Below are 6,874 nucleotides of genomic sequence, written 5' to 3' on the forward strand. Positions count from 1 at the left end.
GTTCCTTCCAGACCCAGCTGGAGTACACCTGGCCAGGAGACAAAGAACCCTGAAAAGGAACAATGCCATCCGTTGTGGGTGAGGACAGAGTAATGAAATAACAGTTTCTCAATTTAATTGGAGTTGAACCAGGAAAGATTCATATCTTGCTCTCCTGTAAGAGTCCTTAAAGAGCAACATCTTCTGCTTGTGCAGGCTGGAACATGTCGAAAAGAGCCTGTGGCTTTAAACGCATGGTTTGGAAAGTTCCGAGTTTGGGGCACTCAGTTTGCAACTCTCTATTAAAATATCGCCCTTTCAAAAGCAGACACTCAAAATTGAGCTTCAGATACTGCTGTTTGCTTTTGGAAGCGTTGCCCTTAGTCTCAGCTTTAGCATAAATCCCACAGAGTTTGTTTAGGTTTCTTTGGATTGTGCATCATTTGGAAATTCTCTGCAAACTCAGCAGATTCCTTTAAATAGTTCGTGACCTAAGAGGGCCTTGGGATCATTTAGTATTCCTGAATCGACAGATCAGACTGGTTGTCCATGGTGCCCTATGAGGTTCTGCTACTGTTAACATGCTATCATATACGTATAACCATGATGCCATGGTATCATATACATGTAACACAGTATTATAGACTATATCATGCCATCACATTTTATGATGGTATCAAGCACACTGATATATGTCACAAATAAGTCTTCAAAGCTTCTTACATCCTACATTTTTTGTGACAAAGTAATAGTATTTTATGTTCTAACAATAACTCTCATAGGACGTTTTTAAAAAAACACTGTAAACCCCAGTTCAATTGGACACAGTTTTGATATTTGTTATATTCACACTTGCCAGAGGTGATCTGCTCTTTTTAAAGTACAAAAATAAAGCACAAAAATGTAAATGTCAAGGAATACCTGTAAAAAAACCCTCATGAAGCATAATGACAGATTTGGTAAAAATTATTATTGTATAATGGGGAATCCTATACAGAAGAGTTTGGAAAGAACTTCAGTGGCCAAGAACTTCAACATTTTCTCCTCAGAATCAACTGTTGTAAGGAAATTTGGAGAGAAATGAGCCTTCCTCTATATTCTTAGTAGGTGATGCTAGGACCAACAAACTTTGGGAACACAAGAAAAGTACACAACCAACTCAGTTAAGGAGTTCTCTAAAGGAATAACTATTTCCCTGGAAGTGATGCTCTGTTCTCTTTGACCTCATTCTCACCATTGTCTTCTCTAATCTTCCACAGCAAAAGCTCTCACCATTTTTGTGGATTTCTTGTTTTAGGGACGCAAACTGTATTATCACTAATTTTACAATACAGGGATAAAACCTTTATATTCCAAGAAGATATTATTGTATTCATTTTTACAAAAAAAAAGTCATTATGGTCAATAACATCTTTTTAACAGCATTTCATGAAAAGCATCCAGTCATTTCCATACACCCCAGGACGTGTACTGATTTTACATTTTCCCACTAAACACTGATCCATAATATTATCCAAGTCATTATATTCTGCTTATAGGCATTATCTGATTATGTATCTTTCTTAATTACCAGGCGAATGTGCAGTAAGGCAGAGTTAAGATTATTTTCAAAACTTTAAAGTTCTCACTCTGTGAATTCAGAAGGTAGTTATTGTAGCCTCAAATTGCTTTCTCAGATCAACAGAGGGCAAACCAGTCAGCAACCACGCACATCTGACAAGCTGCCTTCTCTCCAGCAGACGTCAGTTGTACACAGACACACAGCAACCATGCTGTCATCTGAAGAGAAATCAAAGATTAAGGGGAAGTTTGGGGCTCATCACAGCCCATGGATTGTGTGGAAAAAAGGTTAATGATAAAATTACAAAATTTCAATGTTTGCCTGTCGCCCCTCTTCTATCTTACAGACACACATGTAAAACTTAGAGGTTTCTGTGGACATTAATAAGTGCAATATGTGGTTGATTACTAGACTTGAATAGTTCAAGGGAAAACAATTTGACATGATTTCTTTTTGAAGTTACTTTATATAGAGTTGTTCACATGTACAGTTATTAATGAAGATGGGCATAAGTTACTCTGACAAACCAATAACCATTTATGATGTAACATGAGACAAGTAGTAGTGCATTGCATTTTCCTGCCTTAGGCAACAGCAACTCCTACAAAGGGCAGTAACAAATAAGCAAACCCTTTTGGAAATTTGTGCCACTGGAAGATTAAAAACAAATTTCAAAGCAGACATTTGTAAGGCTTAATGGAAATGGCTGCACTGTTTAGACACTTTGCATGATAGGCTTCACCTGGGCTCTGCAAATAACAGAGGATGTTACAAAATGCCTTCCAGCTTTTCAAAGGCAATGATTTAAACAAAGGATCAAAAGGCAGAATGAAAAATGAAAGCAAGCTTTAGAAAAAGTGTGGAATATCACTTCTGAAGTCAGGTTTGTTGTTATGGCAGTAAAGTCACTATAGGGCACTATTCCACATGGCTTTAGAAATCTTTTCTTTACCAGTCAACTACTTACTTAGTCTTTAAAGAAATACATGGGTAGTTACTTGGTTATGAAAAAGTTAAGCAGAAAGTGTTGGAGAGCTTTTCTTACTGTTTGCTAAAACCAGTTCATTCTCCAGGCAGATCATTGAGTTGAATTTTCTGCAAGCCTGAATATCCACAATAGGTACAAGAATATAAACAAAGAGTTTAATGTATCTGGTACACAGTCACTAATAATTCCTCTGACAATTGATTTTTCTATTGGTAGATCACCAGTTCCAAGATCTTTGCACAAACACATATACAAAGCTAAAAAAACACGTATCTTAAAAAGGACAAATTATTTCTCAGAAAGAAATGGCAAAAATAAGAGATGCGGTGTACAAGTAGAAGGTAAAGGGAGATCTCTGGCAGATGAGTGAGTTCCATGTTGTTCCGGATTTAGGTTACTCTTCAAAGATATTGCAACTGTGTGCTCTTAGAAACAGTGATTTTAGTGACAAGCTCTTTTCTAAGCCTCTTTTCTTGCTTTGTTCCTCACTTTTCTACAATATTGGCTCCAAAGGGAAGGAAATAATAGTTTCAACAAAGTTTTATGGGACCATGGGTAGGTAACTGAAGGACTTAGAAGATACAAACTGTCAGGGTTTGCAAATCAGCCTGATTGCAGTGGCCCACACAATGCCTGGAGTGTCCAGGGAAGGAGTAGCAAGGCTGCAGCAGTATATATTATTTTTGCTGCTATTCAGGCAACAGAAAAGGAAATTAAGGGGGACCAAGAACACACCGGTACTTGCAAGAGAGGAAAACATGTCCATGCTCAAATAGAGCAGCATTCGACACAATCAGTTGGTTCTAGTGGGGTTTTTTTTCCAGAAAGCCTCAGCTCCATCCCTGCTGTTCATACAACTAGCACTCTGTAGCCCTGACTTGTCTCCTCTGACAGGTTAACTTCACCTTGAAAGCTCTTTCAGCTTTTTTGGCTTGTGGAGATACAAAGTTGAAGGGAGGATAATATAAGACCTGTTAAACTATAGAGGAACCTTCGTTAGGGTGAAGAGAAGGAGGAATAGCAGCGTGCCCTCCTTTCCATCCTACTTTCAAAAAATAAAAAAGCTAAATGCATTCACATTGTTAACTATACATTGTGATTGATGTACACTCTATATCTGCTATTTATATAAGACTATAAATTCTTCAGTCAATCTACCTATACAGTAGTCAGTAGATTAATGTGTCAACTGGGATTGAAAAAGCTTAGTGAGGTGTAGTACAAATGTTAAGTGATAATAATAAGCACCAACTAAAATAGCAATTAGCTGGAAGTTAGAGCTACATCTCTACAAAGTGATCAAACATTAGCAGAGCAACAGTGAGCAGGATGACTGAGGATTCGACCTGGTTCTTAAGGTAGAATTCATCCTAAGGAATCCTAGTCTTTGCATAAAAGATAACCATCGTTCTCCAAGAAACTTTTTCGTGTTGTCCTAAAACTCAACAGTACTGTACATCTGAAATAGGAATCATGAACATGACTTCACGTTTGAGACTCTGCCTGTTAAAACATATCATTACCTGGGCTTCTGGTTTTGCACTTGTAGCTGAGGTACTGAAATGACATGCAAGAAAGAAAGCCTCTGGAAATTTTGTTACTGCCGTTGTAAATAGCAGGTGCTTGCCACGCAATGCAACTGGTTCCTTTTATTTGAAAAGGTTTGGTGTACTGGGAAGGGCTTGGAAACATAGCAGCAAAGCAGCTACCTTGGGAAGGAACTGGAAGGTTCTGGGAGACACTTTCTCAAGCTTCCTGGCGATGGTCGTGGGGACTCAGTGGCCTGTAGAGGACTTCAGGCTTGAAGGGTTTTACTGTGCTTCGCTACTGTGCTCACGTTCTGAATTACTGAGGGAGCTGCAAAAGGAGAGCTCCACAGCTTGTATGGTAGGGCCTGGCAGAGAAATGGTCTTGGGGCAGGACTGGATGAGTGGCTTAGGGACACAGACTGAAATACTCTCTTAAAAACCAAACTAAATAAATGTCTCCATTCAGCTCTGTTTCGAGTTCCTGATGACTGAAGAACTTCGTTGAAGGGAGCAAAAGAAATGGCTGAGTTTACAGAATTCCTGGCAACACTCAAGAGATCTTTACGATTATTGGGTCCTTTCTACAAAATGCTACCTCATTTCCCCACACCACCTTTGGTTTGAAATCCAGTCCTTCATGTTTGATTTAAAATAACAACAATCTGTATTTTTACAAACATCAAAGGATGCTACATTTCCTTATAGGATTCCTGAGACCTCCCAAGTATTAATTTGAAGCTTAGCTTTACCAGTCAAAGTTAAAATCAACAGTACATACAAGGTGATCCACGAATTTAATACATCATGAAGATGTATTAAATTGTATGAAACCAGCTAAGTGCTATTTCTGACAACAAATTCAACCTTATGGAAATTATTCATATGATTGAAAGTAGAAATGCATTATGGAGAGAAGATCCTAGAAGGAAGTATTTGTCTACAATGTCGCTTTGACATGTCCCTTATTTTTCATACTTAGTTCTGCCCAAGATAGTCATCTTTGCTGGCCTCTCCATTATGCCTTAACCATGAATTGGATGGACTAATTGGAGTAAATTAATAGGAAATTGTGGCCTTAATGTCCCATCTACAGAGACAACAATAATAGGTGCTAATTATAGTAGTGATCTGGATCTCTTTAGAAGTGGCTATCAATGTGTCGGCGCAGAACAGAAGTTTCCTAGCAGTGTCCTAGCTCTGAGTTTATGGTGTAGTCTTAGAAAACCACTTACCTGGGGCCTGAGACATCCAGCCCTGGCCATGGCTTCCATTCTTTAACCATGCTCTTCTCATACATACCCATTGCTTATTGACAAACAGGCCTGTATTTTTTTGCTCACTCTCTCTAGTTTTTCCTGACTCGAAGTCTCCAGATGAGGATAAGCTGCTATGCTTGCCTGGAGGCCTGGATGACACTCACAGAGGGAAAATGAATGCAGCAGCAGAGAAATATAACAGTTTAATCTTCTTAAAAGGGGATAGCTGATAAAACAGTTCTGGGGTGAGGCTTGTTCCACTGCTTTGAATTGCTGCTTGGTTAGGGGAATTTAATGTTGCAGTGTGTGAGCATGATTATTTTGACATTGCTTCTGATCCCAAATAGCTGTCAGTGCCTAGAGTTGTAGATGGGTATGTTTTTTCTCATCGAAATCTAAAAATAAATAGTGGAGGAGTTGGGGAAAATTACTACTGAATGCGATGAGCTTTCAGACACAGCAACCATCTTAGTAAGGAAGCCTAAGGGGAAAGATATGGCAGCACAGACTATTCCACCAAGACAATGCAAATTAAAATTCAGCAGGCAAGTGGCTTTCATACCCAAGCTTTTGGAAAATCAAATCACTTATGCATTTCAGTTCAGAGTTAGGAGGCTGCCTCCGTGTAGCCAAAATGAATAGGACTACTTAGCATGACTTGAACAGAGCTATCTGTCCTCACTTCATTCCTGAACAGAGCTGTGTGTCTGTGACATAAAGAAGGTAAGGTGATTTGGAATCCCTCAGCTCACAGGACACTGAGATTATGACATGGGACTGAAACCAGGCAGGCATCTAGTGCCATTTTAGACATTGTGGTGCATGACAATGATTCATCTTGACTACTTCCCCACAATTTTTTAACACACCCATCTCCTGCATTGAGGTGTCTATGCTTGGTAGGCAGCTCAATTCTGACATTTTGGCTTTGAGGGATGCCTGTGTCACTCTCACGTATATACAACTGACACATCTCCTCTAATCCATCCCCTGTGATATAGGCATTTCATGCCCAGTGCCATCCTCAAGGTCTGCTCACCTGCTCTCTCCAGGCATGACAGTGCTGCTGCCCTCCATCCCCGCAGCGACACTGGCATTTCTGGGACCTTGCATTACACGGGTGTCTCATCTGTTGGGGGAAAGCATGGGCTTCCAAAGCCTTTTTTCAGGGTGAGAGCAATGTATGGTACATGAGGAAGAGGGGTCTGCAGGCAGCCGCCTTGGCAAACAGCTCAGGGATGCTGGAGCGCTGCACAGCTCCACCTGCAGCCTTCGGTGCCTCTAGGCTTCCCTCTGAATGAACGGGGAGCAAGATGACTTGCTGCATGACTGAACGCAGGCCTCAGCGTTGGGAGATGCCTGTAGCCTAAATGTGGATGACATCTTTTAGTCAGATGAGCTACACATCAACTATACCCACCCGTTGTAAAATATCATGTAAATGCACACTGTGAGAGGTTCACTTTTAGCCACTTCAGCTCTCACAGCCTGCTCCTGCATAGTTGTAGCTAAAGGCAAGATAGAGGTTTTACTGCAGCCTTGGGACTGTGTATTTCACAGG

Source organism: Nyctibius grandis, chromosome 7 (assembly GCF_013368605.1).
Source record: "Nyctibius grandis isolate bNycGra1 chromosome 7, bNycGra1.pri, whole genome shotgun sequence".
Lineage (NCBI taxonomy): Eukaryota > Metazoa > Chordata > Aves > Nyctibiiformes > Nyctibiidae > Nyctibius > Nyctibius grandis.